The following is a 15,344-nucleotide window of genomic DNA, read 5'->3' as shown; positions in this document are numbered from 1 at the left end:
CTGCTGTACACACATATTTCAAAGTTAGGGGGGACGGTTTCTGGTGAGAGTCTTCTGTTGCTGTATTAAACCCCAAATACTTGGGAAATAACACATTCATTGTACCTAAAATATGACTTGGCTCACCTAGCAATTTCAAGCCAAGGTCTAGAACGTGTTTTCTCTGGTGGGTAACCTTTAAATAAATTATGAGGCTTCTCATTGCTGGGCCCAAGTCAGAAGAGTCAGGAAACAGAATCAGGGGGAGGAATCTTCCCAAACATCACAAGCCTTTTGACCCAGAGCCTTGGAGAAACTGCTTACAAATTCAATTTAAATCATAGTGGGCAGGATCTTGTGAAGGGGTGATGGAAGAAGATTGCCTGTGTTGATTCAAGACCCATTTTACTCCTTCATCCTTGATGACCTGGTAAAAGCAGGTACAGAATAAAATCCACACCTGCAAGGGATAAACCCACTATTAAATTCTTGGTAGAGGAACCTGGGCATCATGTTCACAAAGATGGGGTCTAGAGCCCCAGCTCCATCACTTGGTACCTGGGAAGGTTTCCCTGACCTCCTGAAGCCTCTGTTTTCTCATTTGGAAAATGGAAGCAATAATGCCAACATTTCCAGGTTGTTGCTTGAATGAATGAATGTCGGATATAAAGTGCCTAGCAGATTACTTGATGCTTAGAAAGAGCTCAATAAATGCCACCCCACTCCCACCTCCCTTTGTTCTTTCCCTTGAGGGGATAAAATTGTCTTAGGCCTAGTTTAGGTTAAAATGAGGATATCAAATTAAGAAATCAAGGAGGCAATGATTTTGTATGCCTGTTCCAGCTCTACCACCACTAGCGATGTGACCTGAGGCAAGTCACTTAACCTCTCTCACCTCCGTTTTCTCCCCTACAAATGAAGTTAACAAATGCTTGTAAATTGGAATAAAAGATCAGGTTAAACTCCTAGGCAGGAAAGCAAATGGTCAAGAAGGTTGGCTCTAGAGTTAGGCTTCCTAAATTCCAGCCTGGGCTCCAAAACTTACTTACTCTATGACTTTGGCCTAGTTACCAAAGATCATTGTGTCTCAGTTTCCTTATCTGCTAAATAGGGATAATAATAATAGTTTATGCCCCATAGATATGAAAAGTAAATCAGAGAATGCATGTAAAACACTTAGCATATGCCTGGCACATAGTAAGTGCTCAATATGTATCTTTATTATCTCAAGAGAACTCTGTTGGAAAGCTTGTGGCTTGTGACCAAAGAATAAAGATAGAATTAGTAGGGAAAGCTTACAGTGTGATTTTGAACGACTCCGGCCTAGAAAGCCTGAATAAACCTTTCAGATTTTGGTTCTCTAGTGGAGTATAGCCTACTGGGTTGTGCAAGTGTTTGGGAACCATTTTGGGAACAGCAATGACTTATATTGTTAACAGAACAGCTTATTCCTCTCAGCCTCTCTCTATGGAGCTGACCTTCTTGAAACAGATGGGCCTCCAATCGGGATCCCTTGGAAGAGTGTTGGGATTGCTCTAGTTTGGAGTAGTTTATCTACAGCTTAAGAAACCTGCCCTGCAATAATCACCAAGACTTTCAAGCCCTGACAGTATAGAGGATCTCAATTTAATACTGCTGTTGAGTAACCGAAGTATGAAATACTGTGGTTTCAGTTCTGTTGCCCAAATAAACTTACATGGAGTTCAAACCGGAACAGTTAAGCAATGAGAGTTGCTAGCCATGTCCCCTTGTGTAGCCTTACTAAGGGCGGTGGTGATGTCCTCGGCATTGCTGTGAATGATGAATCCAATTCATTGCAGTTTCCTGCTTGCTGCTGTCTAGACTCTCTCTGTAAAGGAGTTCCAAGGAAGGAAATGGCTATGGCCACCTGCAGTGCGACCAGAGAAAAGAGGGCATAATCAGGGCCAGACTGAGTCCTTTAGAAGACTTCTGTGCTAAAAATATGTGTCCCACCTCCACTGCCACCACTATTCCCCACATTATATGCAATAGAAAACAAAGGTAAATTATAAAATAAGTGTATCTAAATCCAACAAAGTTCTGATTTTTCCATGATGATTTTAAAATGTGTCTACACGTACTTTTAAAAAAATCCCTGCTTTTTTGGTGCTCAGAGCACATGTTAGTTTGCCATTCACCATCAAGCCCTAGCTGATTATCCTGGTGACCCTGATCTTGGGCTCACCATCCAGAGAGAGTGTGTGAGGTGTCTGGGAAGCGATTATCCCTCTGATAAAAGACTATAATTAATGGTTATAGTCTTTTATCAGAGGGATAAGTGGGTGGATCATTTGTTAAGTGTGTGCTTTTCCCAAAGGAAGGGCAGAGATGGTATGAAATAGGGGTGACATCTCCCTATGAGTACAAGTCCTTGGCAGAAACACAAGACTTTGGAGTGAGCACACGTTAGTTCAGGACTCTGGATTTTGGAATTAACCTCTTAACTGGTTTCCTTTACCCAAGTCTTTCTTATTTCCAATAGACTACATTGTTGCCGGAGTGATCTCTTTAAAAAAATGTGACCACGATAGTCCTCTGTTTAGAACACTTTATGTGAAGTCTCACCATTGCCTACAGAATAAAGATAAACTCCTTTGTACCTCAAGGTTCTTTACAACACACTTCTTCCTACCTATTGAGTTCCATCTCTCCCTATGACCCCAGCTGACGCTGTGCTCCAGCCACGCACAGACAGTCTTCCTAATCTCTACATTGTTTCCACTGTTTGCTCCTCTGTTCCGCTTCATCCAACTGGTACACTACCAATCATCTCTCAGAACCCAGCCCCTGTGTCCCTTCCTGTGGCCTGGGTTCCCTGATTCTCCAGGCAGACTCACTGTCTCACTTCTTTGTGCCCCACACACTTGGTTCAATCTCTGTGGTCACACTTCTGCTATAACCTTTCAGACATGGTGATTTACGTGTCTGCATCCTCATTTTGCAGTTGTGAGCTCCTTGAGGGCTGGGACCAGGCTTGGTTCATTTGGGTATCTTCATTGACTTTACAATGCCCAGCACACAGAGTAGATGCAAAATAATATTTGCTGAATAAATACAATAACTAGTCATAAACTGGCACTAATACAATAATACCGACCTCCAAGAAGGCAGAAACCACGTAGCTGGCACTCGGTTGAATGAATGAGTGAGGGAATGAAAAGCTCATAGAGCTGTTGTGAAAATCAAAATGAACACTGTGGAAGCTTTGTGAACCATGTATGGCTGGGCCTGGACAAGAGGCTATTACTGTGATTGCAATGAGCACGGTCCCCTGGCTCTCATAGCAGTGTGGCCAGGTACACAGGGCCATAGGAGCCAGCGCTTAGCTGCCTGACCGTCACCCTAGGTAAGGAAAAGGCAGCGTTCCATTGACTGGATGTGTAATGGGGTGAAAGTGAACCTGCTGCTATTTCTATCACAGCTTGTGAAGACTGTAATGAAAAGATCTGAGAAACTCTTTTGCCCTAGTCCTGGAAGAAGGGTGTCATAAATGTCCAATTTGCCACTGATTGCCGCATTGGCACAGGGACTCCACAGCAACAAGTCACTGAAACATAGCTAAGCAGAAGCACACCTGTTGAAAAAGCAACTTAGCCTCCCTTATTTCTCTAATTGAGTAGCAAATTAGAATAACAAAAACCACCATTAATGGCACATCTTCTCTGTCATACATGGCGCAAGAATCTCATTTGATGTCCACCCAAACATAAAAGTGGGTGTATGGTTACCATTTTAGGGAAAATAGTGCTCAGTCAGGTTAAGAGCTTTTCCCAAAATCACTCTGTGTATCAGTCAGCTTTCAGTATATTATACTGAGGTAACAAACACCCCCAATGTCTCAATGTCTTGGAACAAGCCTTTAATTCTCAATCATATTACATTCCTAGTGCAGTGTCTGAGGGCAGCTTTGGCTCTGCCCTATGGGTCTTCTTTATTCCAGAACCCGGACTAAAATACAATCCTGATTTGGGGTATATTATTCTCATGACAGAGAGAAAAGAGCAATGGCTGCCCTCCCAAAGGCTCTTAAAACTCCTTTGGACTGTGGCATACATTACTTCAACTCACATTCCATTGGCCAAAGCAAGTCATACGGCCAAGCTTGAAGTCCAGGCGATAGCAGTGAGGGCTTCTCCCATAGATAGACATCCCAAGTCCAATGGCAATGGACAGGAAGGAATAATTGGGAAGGAATCATTAGGGTCAATAAGAAAGCCATCTAGTAAGTGACAGAGCTGGGTTTAAAACTAAAGTCCTCCCTTATCCACATTCCAAGTTCTTTCTACCATACCAAGTGATCTCTAATGGGAACCTCAGTGCAGATTTATTGACCTTGACGACAGGAGCCCTGAGTAAAACTCCAAGGCTTGATTCCTGCAAGTGCAGGAGAAGGAAGAACTAAGGACCCCATCTTGTCACTTAACAGAACAGGATTGCAAGTGTGTGTCAGGGAAGTCTTGCACTGTTGTCTGTCAGTGTAATTGGCATGAAAAACCTACTCTCTCTCTGCAGCCCTTATTGCTCCAGTAAATCTCCCACTGTACCTCCCATTACCCCTCGCTTAAAGCACCGATTATTCCTTTATTAGAGCTCAGCCACAAGTAGGCCATGAATTTTTATGGCTTTTCCAGATCTCATAAGGCAATGAGACTCATCCATTTAAACACAGTCACTAAACTCTACCGCAGGTTTATGACCTGATGTAACATTTCACCGTTGTTTAAAAAGAAGCCGCACCCACTCATCCCTTCTTGGAACTTCTCATTTCCTCCTTGAAAGAAAGAAAATTTCAGTTTCCCACTTTCAACCCCCCTAACGGATCCCTTGAGACATGGCCAGGGTGAAATGCCACCATTGATTAAAATCTGAATGTACTCACTTCGGGCATCACTTCTACCTGGGGGCGGGGGGGAACCCAAACTTCTTCCAGCCTCCTCCAGTTCCATTGGAATGTTTTTTTTTTTTTAACATCTTTATTGGAGTATAATTGCTTTACAATGGTGTGTTAGTTTCTGCTTTATAACAAAGTGAATCAGTTATACATATACATATGTTCCCATATCTCTTCCCTCTTGCATCTCCCTCCCTCCCACCCTCCCTATCCCACCCCTCTAGGTGGTCACAAAGCACCGAGCTGATATCCCTGTGCTATGCTGGTTGCTTCCCACTAGCTATCTATTTTATGTTTAGTAGTGTATATATGTCCATGCCACTCTCTCACTTTGGCCCATCTTACCCTTCCCCCTCCCCATATCCTCAAGTTCATTCTCTAGTAGGTCTGTGTCTTTATTCCCGTCTTGCCACTAGGTTCTTCATGACCTTCATTTTTTTTCCCCCTTAGATTCCATATATATGTGTTAGCATACTGTATTTGTTTTTCTCTTTCTGACTTACTTCACTCTGTATGACAGACTCTAACTCCATCCACCTCACTACAAATACCTCCATTTCGTTTCTTTTTATGGCTGAGTAATATTCCATTGTATATATGTGCCACATCTTTATCCATTCATCTGATGATGGACATTTAGGTTGCTTCCATGTCCTGGCTATTGTAAATAGAGCTGCAATGAACATTTTGGTACATGACTCTTTTTGAATTATGGTTTTCTCAGGGTATATGCCCAGTAGTGGGATTGCTGGGTTGTATGATAGTTTTATTTTTAGTTTTTTAAGGAACCTCCATACTGTTCTCCATAGTGGCTGTATCAATTTACATTCCCACCAACAGCGCAAGAGTGTTCCCTTTTCTCCACACCCTCTCCAGCATTTATTGTTTCTAGATTTTTTGATGATGGCTATTCTGACCAGTGTGAGATGATATCTCATTGTAGTTTTGATTTGCATTTCTCTAATGATTAATGATGTTGAGCCTTCTTTCATGTGTTTGTTGGCAATCTGTATATCTTCTTTGGAGAAATGTCTATCTAGGTCTTCTGCCCATTTTTGGATTGGGTTGTTTGTTTTTTTGTTATTGAGCTGCATGAGCTGCTTGTAAATCTTGGAGATTAATCCTTTGTCAGTTGCTTCATTTGCAAATATTTTCTCCCATTCTGAGGGTTGTCTTTTGGTCTTGTTTATGGTTTCCTTTGCTGTACAAAAGCTTTGAAGTTTCATTAGGTCCCATTTGTTTATTTGTGTTTTTATTCCATTTCTCTAGGAGCTGGGTCAAAAATTATCTTGCTGTGATTTATGTCATACAGTGTTCTGCCTATGTTTTCCTCTAAGAGTTTGATAGTGTCTGGCCTTACATTTACGTCTTTAATCCATTTTGAGTTTATTTGTGTGTATGGTGTTAGGGAGTGTTCTCATTTCATACTTTTACATGTACCTGTCCACTTTTCCCAGCACCACTTACTGAAGAGACTGTCTTTTCTCCACTGTATATGCTTGCCTCCTTTGTCAAAGATAAGGTGACCATATGTGCATGGGTTTATCTCTGGGCTTTCTATCCTGTTCCATTGATATATATTTCTGTTTTTGTGCCAGTACCATACTGTCTTGATTACTGTAGCTTTGTAGTATAGTCTGAAGTCTGGGAGCCTGATTCCTCCAGCTCCATTTTTCGTTCTCAAGATTGCTTTGGCTATTCGGGGTCTTTTGTGTTTCCATACAAATTGTGAAATTGTTTGTTCTAGTTCTGTGAAAAATGCCAGTGGTAGTTTGATAGGGATTGCATTGAATCTGTAGATTGCTTTGGGTAGTAGAGTCATTTTCACAATGTTGATTCTTCCAATCCAAGAACATGGTATATCTCTCCATCTATTTGTATCATCTTTAATTTCTTTTATCAGTGTCTTATAATTTTCTGCATACAGGTCTTTTGTCTCCTTAGGTAGGTTTATTCCTAGATATTTTATTCTATTTGTTGCAATGTAAATGGGAGTGTTTTCTTAATTTCACTTTCAGATTTTTCATCATGAGTCATTGGAATGTTTATTCTGTTTGATTGACATGTACCTACCTTCGGCAGTTTATTCACGAAGCATTAACTGCATAACTACTGTGTGTCAGATAATGTGCCAGGCATGACGCAACTTCTGATCGTATTGCTGTGGGCTGCCCCTCTGTGAGGAAACGAGGGAAGAGAGAAGACACTGCTGTTTCTTGAGGGACTTCAAAGCAATTTCATGTACACTGTCTCATTTGACTAGTCTATGACCTTCACCATTGTCCAGGGTTATCTCACCTTGGACATGGCACAGCTGAAAAGTCCTTGAGTTTTGTTTGGAACCTCAAGAATATGGTTGAGCACTGTTGGTTGTGTGGCTCTGAACCCAGAGCTTGGCTCATGGAGAAAGAAACACAATCCTCCAAGCAGTTCAATTTCTGAAAATAACCACTGTATTTGCTATTAGCAAACTTCTTCTAAGAACATCCTGCCATCAAGTAACTACTCTTGGCTTCCACATCATGAGATTGTTTTCCCCTGAGTTTTTCCCCGCATAAATTAGAGATGTTCATTTCCATAGTTACTGGACTTTTCCTTCTGGATTTTCACAGGTAGTTTTCAACTCAACATGTCTCAAAGCAAATTCACTATCTCCCACATCAGCTTACTCTTAAATTTGCTCCTCTTCTTTTCTTTCTCTCTTGGTCAGTGTGCAAATTATTTACTCATTCACCTGCATTTGTAAGCTGGGAGACAGCCTTGATTTCTTATTCCCCTTTATCTGCCCCAACCAATCAGTTCCTGAGTCCTGCCTTTCTTGCCTTCTTAGCATCTTTCAAATAAGTAATGTCCACTCCATCACTGCTGCCTCTGTCTCTCCTTACCAGGATTCCTGCAACACCCCCTCCAAATGTGGCCTTCTTGCCTCCTGTCTCACTCTGCTCCTGCCCATCTTAATCAGTATTTCCAGAGTGACCTTTCTACACCCAAATCTATTCATGTCACTATCCTTTATAAAGCCTCCATTGGTCCTTCAGTGTGTTCAACAGAAAGGCCTTCCCTTTCAGCACAAAGCAACAAAAGCCTAATTAGAGGCTCCCTACCTCCCACTTCTGTAATTCGTATCCCTCAAAATGCACCTTATGAACCAGTCATGTCAACTGACATGGCTATTTCCAGAAATGAGCATCCATTATTTTCCCCTCACATATGCTATACTGCCTCCCTTTGTCCTCCTAGAAGACTTCCACCCACCCCTAAAGATTCAGTTCGAATCTTCTTTGTGAAGAAAAGTGGCTGACGATCTCTAGGCCAGATAAATCCCTGCCACATTTGGGCTTTCGCAATAACTTGAATTTCACTTAATTTTCCAATTTATCATCTCCTCTCCTAAACTGCCAGCTCAGTAGAACATGTACCATGTCTTATAATACACCCCTTGTTTTTACTGCTTACTTAGACCTTTCATGTCCTTTGTCTGATTGATCCTCAAACCCTGTCAGATAGGCCCCTATTATCCCATTTTACAGATGACGATCAGGTTCAGCTAACGTTTCAAGGTTGTGCAGTTAGTAAATGGAAGGCCCAGAGGTCCGAGCCAAGTGTCCCCACTGCCATACACTTTTTGCTAATTCACTTCTTTACTGTTTACAACAGCAGCGGCAGCTTTTCCCATGTAGACAGAAGGGGCTTAGCAGAGGGCACCTGGTTGGAAAAGAAGTCTAACCAACTTGCCTTCAAGCTGCATTTGCAAGGCAAGGACAGAGGTTGTGTTTGGATTGTGTTCTACATCATTGTAAATATTGTAATGTCTTCTGAAGCTATTTTTATCTCATACATCGTATATGATTGAGAAAATCCAAGTTGCCTATATTGAAAAATTCTATCATCATTGTACTCATCTTTTTTTTGGAAGGAGGTTTCAGACACCAGATGAGAATGTGGGGTTGGGGGAGGGGGTTTGGCCTCTTTGTTGAGGCTGCTCTTAGCCTCAGTGGGTTGCCAGGCATAGATTAGAAGCCCAGCCTGCACCTCATCAGTATAGCCAGGACTGAAATGCTTTTACCAGGGAAATGCCTAGGGTTCTGGCCTCAGGTTGATCGCAGGTGGGTGTAAGATGTGTCCACATGAACATTTCTGCATCTGAGGAATAAAATTGCTGCTAGCTTTACTTGTTCTGCTGATCAGTAAGCCCTGGATAAAGACACACATGTGGCAAATTCCTTCTGGAGTTTAGAACTAAGAAATTGTTTCTCCTAAAGAGATGCTAATCTTCCTTTTATCACAACAAGAGTTATGGAAACCAGTAGGGCCCAAACCTGGGCTATGAATCAGAATTACCTGGGAACATAATAAATACATTGATTCCTCTACCCCATCCCTGGAAATTCTGATTGAGAGACCTGGAGAGGGGCTGAGGAATCCATTTTCTGTAGATCAGCTGGATTCCCAAGCCCTCTATGCTGATAAAGCCACTGTTCCCAGCAGTAGCCGCTCACATTTTTTTTTTAAACTTTGCATAGCATTTTATTTCATTTTTTTATCTTTTCTTTTTTTTAAGTTTTTATTTTATATTGAAGTATAGTTGATTAACAATGTCGTGTCAGTTTCAGGTGTACAGCAAAGTGATTCGGTTATATACATACATGTATCTATTCTTTTTCAAATTCTTTTCCCATTTAGGTTATTACAGAATATTGAGGAGAGGGAGAAATATATTGGGAGTTTGGGATTGACATGTACACACTGCTTTATTTAAAATAGATAACCAACAAGGACCTACTCTGTAGCACAGGGAACTCTGCTCTAGCCTCTCACATTTTAACCTGAAATGTGGCTGCTTCCACAGGTGGGCTGTCAGTGCTGGACCTAGGAGGCTCCCTCCTGATCCCTGACTGCAAAAGAGCTCAGCTTGGTGCAGAAGACAATATATACCTCTAAGCCTTGGCGTCTTTCTCCCTCTGGTCTGACGGTGCTCAGTCCTGGCGAAAGGTGAGTACCGAAGCTGAAGGAACTCAGGCATCCTAACACTCCACCCAGTTGCATCTGTGTCTGGGGGCTTGGAAAGGGGGGGGCTCTAGATCCATAGAGAATAGCATCATCTCAGCTTCCAGGCAGGCATTTTTGGGGCAGCAGAGCACTGACTGTGAATTTGAAGTTCTCAGAAGTGGATTTGCTGAGAGTTAGTGGCAGAGCCCAGAGAGGAATCCTGTGGCTGCCTTGAGCACTGGAAGGGTGTCCCTGCCTCAGCCTGTAGGAAGGGACACAAAACATGGGATTAGAGTGACTGCTGCATATTCAAAAATCAGCCCTTTGTCTGTCTTTGAACAGATCCACTCTTCATGCTCCCATTATTAGGACAGGAACTTCCCAGGAGACAGGCAAGAGGAAAATGAGGATTCAAGGAAGCTTTACATGGGGGACAATTTTTTTTTTTCTTTTTAAATTTCAAGTTAATATGAAACTACTTATTTCTCCTCTGCATCCTTAGTGACTACCAAACACAACTGATTTATGTCATTTTCTCGAACTGGCATTCTAATGGGTCCACAAGAGGAAAATAAAGTATTTAATAAAATAAAATGTGACAAATGAACTCTTTGAGTGAAACAAGCCATATTAGAGAGAGCTGCAGATACAGCAGAAGGAGGAAGGAGGTTCCGAGAGCTGGAAAGAGGCCCAAGTGAAAATTGTGATGGGTTTTGGAATTTTTAAAAAAATTTTAAATTGGAAGGATTTGACCATATTATACATAATCTGATGTATACATGTATACATTTCATCTTCACTCGCCATTCTTTTGTCGCTTCTCATTTGCTGCAGTTGGAGCAGGGTTCCCTATTATGTAAATAAGGGAATGAGACAGATGGTGCCACAAAGCAATGAATTCATCTGGGGGGAGGGCTTTAATTATGGATGGGTGGGCCCGGCTGTGTTTTGGGTTCAGCAAACGTCCCAAACGTTATGGGATTGGCAAAACCCCAGATGCAGTTTTCCAGGCACATTTTAAAATCCTGTCATATTTGCAGGGGAATTGAAGTTGGGATTTGTTTCTTGTTCTTTATTAAATTCCTCAAGTTGCTGGCCCTGATTTTTAGCCTCTGAAACTGTGGAGGAATTTGAGCAGTGTTTTAAGGCGCTGGTCTACAATTCTTTTAAGACTAAGGTACTTCATAGGTACTACTGAGCTGTTGAATAGTCTTTTGTATGGACTGTAAAAAAATTGAAGATCTGAGGTACTATAAATGGAAAATTTAAATTATTCACATACCCAGATATGATTACTATTTGTTCGTATATTGAAATTTAGTATTTTTAGTATACTTTTTTTACACCATTGAAATCTCACTATACTTGTCATTTTGTATCTTGTTTTGTCACTTAGTACTACTTCACAATCATTTCCCTATATCACTATTTATTCATAATTTTCACTAATATATAATAGTTCATTGAATTTGTGACTCACTTGAAAAAATTCAAAATGTTTATTTCAGTGAGCATTTGTTTCACCCAGAGTAATATAACCTAGATCCTTAGACAATCTAGGTTTTTCTTTATATCCTTTGTCAGATAAAATCTGTTTGGTAGAAACAGATGAACAGAATAATCAGAAATGGCTATGGGGACTTTTTGGGTGCTAAATAAGGTCAGTATCAATGATGAATTGACTAAAGTCATGTGGCAAGTTCACAGTCAAAGGCAGAAGCTCAAAGAGAGACCCAGAACAGACTGAGTATACACAAAGGACTTAGGACTTTGGATATTATTACATAAAAAGCAAAACACAAGTTAGGTGAAAACTTACGGGAACAGAGGAGACCATTAGCATTTGTGAATTTGGTATCCATGAATTCAGCTATTCACAAGGGACCTCGCAGGGCCAGGATATGGCGTGATTTATCATTTTGCTGCAACAGCACGTTAAATCACATGGGTTTTCAAAGCTCGCGTTTCGACCACGCCACTCTGTCTCCGAACCTAGCCAACCGTCCAGCTTTTGTGTCTTAATCAGTTTTGTGGTTTCACACTCCTTGACGAGAATTTAGCAATTCTCATAATGTGATAAATTGTATTTCTTTGTGAAAAAACTAAACAAGAGAAGAACATCAATTGCAAGAGCTGGTGCTGAAAGGGAATAGAAAATAAGAAGCCTAAGAAAGTGATAGTCCCTTGCCAGAAAGCTGAACCCTTGGATTCATTAAGGAATGGAATGTCACATTTGGCAGTGCTCGGGTTCCATGACATAAACGAGTCCCCCATACACTCTGTACAGCATCGAGAAAAAGATATTTCTGATTCCACTTCAGGCAGTACTCTACCCCGGGCAAATACTGCTCATTAAGTAAATCATCAAAGCACAACCTAACTGTTTCAGTATTTCATTATTTCTTTTGCTGGGAGAAATTATATTAGAGCGATATTTGTGAATGTGCTGATTCATTAAGATCTTGGATGCATCGAGGATTTATTTGAACGAAATCTCTTCGAGTGAGAAGTTGTGGTGAGTCAATTTCAACTCTGACAAATTCTGAGTTTCCTATAAATTCCAGAGAAGTGAGGTAGGATGAGAATAACCTGTTGAGGATAGAGCAATGAATTTACTAAGCAAAATGTAACTCGCATGGACAAGTGATTCACATCTCAGATGAGCCAAAGGAAAGCTGACTGCATTTGAGTGCTGAATGTACCTGTGACTGAGGGGGTGACCAGAAGGAGATCATTTTAAGACAACCATGTAAACCTGCTTTGATCCCAGATTAGAGATTCCACAAAGAGGCTGGGCCTAAAGGAAATCATGTTGAGGTCAATTTTAAAAAGCAATAAACATGGAAACTATTGCCCACAGAACGAGTATACGTAGCCCTGACTGGTCACAGGTAAATCATGGAGGAGACAAAGTTGGCTTCTAAAGTCTCACCACAGGATGGGGTCCAATAGACAAAAGTTGAAATCCTGTCTATTGATTACAACGTAAACTACCTTGTTCACTTCGCCTCTCTGTGCCCCAGTTTCCTCATCTGCAAATTAGGGCCAGTACAGTTGACTTTGCAAGATATGTAATAAGCCAATGCTTCACATTTTCCATCCATGTACCCCCCAGTATCAGGGGAGAAGGTCCTCTGGAAGGACCAGAAAATTAACTGCAAAGCAGCGTGAAGCAAGTATTCACCTTTGTTGTTTTGTACACCTAACATACTCACAAGATTTGCCCTGTCTGGCCCCAGCAGTATCTCCAGCCTGGTCCACCACCCTCCCCCTTATCCTATGAGCTTCAGTCTCACTGGCCTTCTTTTCCATTTCTTCAGTGTGTCCTAATCCCCATACATTTCAAGGCCATCTGTACCTACCTCCCTGCTACCATCACTCCCTGCCTTTCACCATCTTTGCTGTTCTCATCCTGCAGATTATACTTCCCTTGCCTCTGTTCTTGACTTTTTAAGAATTGTGATGTCTTCCTGTCTGCTCTGCTTAGAATCCCTTGTTTCCTAAAAGAGTCTTCAGAGGTAATGATCCAGGCAAACTTGAGATTCGAGACCAAGTCTGACCATTCTAGGACAGATAATAATAAAAGTAGAGTTTTGTGGTGAAAGAGTTGGAAACTTCTAGGAATAAGAAAGGTAAAACCCCTTAGCCCAGCTTTTGTGACTAACTCATCTGCCTCCTTCACTAGGTTTTAAATTTCCTGAGATCAGGGGCCATTTTTCTTTTCTGCCCATTATTGGGACACCAACACTCAGTAAATATTTGTTGAATAAATCAATGAATCTTAAAAGTTCACACTAATTTTTTTTAAAAATATTTATTTATTTATTTAGTTTGTTAGTTAGTTGGTTGGTTAGTTGATTGGTTGAGTCAGGTCTTAGTTGTGGCATGCAGGATCTTCCTTGCCGCATGCGAGATCTTAGTTCTGACATGAGGAATCTTCAGTTGCGGCACGCAGACTCTTAGTTGTGGCATGTGGGATCTAGTTCCCCGACCAGGGATCAAACCTGGGCCCCCTGCACTGGCAACATGGAGTCTTAGCCACTGGACTGCCAGGGAAGTCCCCCACACTAATTTTTTATTCTCTTCTATAATATATCTATTTTCATATGTTTGAGATAAAACATATTGTCCTAAAATAATAATCATTGAGTCAAGTGATCCCTCCAGGAGGTTGTGTCATGTTTAGTCTTCCCTGACACTGATTCATGGCTGCAGTCACCAGAGTGTACGTCCTTCCCCAATATGATAACAGAGAAAGACACTGAAATCATCATAGCTAAAACTATCTTTATTATTCTCTTGCTTTTTTCTCCCCCAGGATGAGCTAGTTACTAGCAAACTCTTACAACCAATATGACAAAGAAAAGGTGTTTCAGGAGAGTTCTCTTATGCCCCCATTGAAGCCCTTATCATATTTATTTATTTATTTTTAAATATTTTATGTATTTGTCTATCTATCTATCTACCTAATTATCTATTTATTTATTTATTTATTTTGGCTGTGCCAGGTCTTCATTGCAGCACATGGGATCTTCGTTCCGGCATGCGGGATCTTTAGTTGTGGCATGCGGGCTTCTTAGTTGCGGCATGTGGACTTCTTAGTTGCTGCATGTAGACTCTTAGTTGCAGCATGCATGTGGGACCTAGTTCCCTGACCAGGGATCGAACCCGGGCCCCCTGCATTGGGAGTGTGGAGTCTTACCCACTGGACCACCAGGGAAGTCTTCCATTATCATATTTAAATATCATATTTAAATATTTAAATCTGTTTCACAGAAAGAGGCTGGGTCTTTAGAGAAGATTCACTCAGCAATAAGCATGCATGGATGGTTCCTACTGAGAGGTTCTTCTTCAGGTAGAGTTGACAAGCTGGTCACTTCCTCTTAGATTTCAATTTCATAACTTATGGTTTGGATGGCATGTGAGTCATGCTTGTAAAGGAGTGATCTCAGTTGACTTATGGCTTTTTCTCTCTGTGTATAAAAATCAGAAAGCTTAAATACCTGGAAAACAAGACAGATCATTTTTCCAGGGTGACCCTTGTTCCATTTTGTGCCCTCCATCTGCCCTAGAAAGAAAAGGGGACAATTTTCACTATCATGGAAGGCAATCTTTGCCTCCCACCAAGTTTCTTAAGATGAGGAATTCTCCTGATAAAGACAAGTCCTCAGATTGGGAAGTAAACAAAATAATAGACAAATGTCCACTGAAGCTCTTCCACTTTCCCAGTTACTTTTCACACTCATTTATGAAGGCCATTCTTTTAGGGATAAAGTTTTTCAAGCTATTAAAATACATAGCTTTTGTTATAGAAGATATTATAGTATAAGGATTGTATAGTCTCTGAATCAGACTTCCTGGTTCAAACCTGATGTACTACCCAGTTTTATTTAGCCTTTTGATGCCTCCATTTTATCATCTGTAAAATGGGATTATAATAGTATCCATCTTACAGGATTGTGTG

The 15,344-nt window shown here is 41.1% G+C and overlaps 1 long non-coding RNA gene across 3 annotated transcripts in view; it reads left to right on the top strand.

The window, feature by feature from the left end:
- The window catches only part of LOC309665077, a 514,078-nt gene that overhangs the window by 350,649 nt on the left and 148,085 nt on the right, over positions 1–15,344 (top strand). For all 3 annotated transcript variants that reach the window (XR_014266191.1, XR_014266192.1, XR_014266193.1), the window contains exon 5: positions 9,741–9,883. This is a non-coding gene — a long non-coding RNA (uncharacterized lncRNA). The remainder of the gene's footprint in view (positions 1–9,740; positions 9,884–15,344) is intronic.

This window comes from Balaenoptera physalus (assembly GCF_965194825.1).
Source record: "Balaenoptera physalus genome assembly, chromosome: 7".
In the NCBI taxonomy this organism is placed as follows: Eukaryota; Metazoa; Chordata; class Mammalia; order Artiodactyla; family Balaenopteridae; genus Balaenoptera; species Balaenoptera physalus.
The sequence above is the reverse complement of the archived record's forward strand: the minus strand, read 5'-3'. Positions and strand labels throughout refer to the sequence as shown.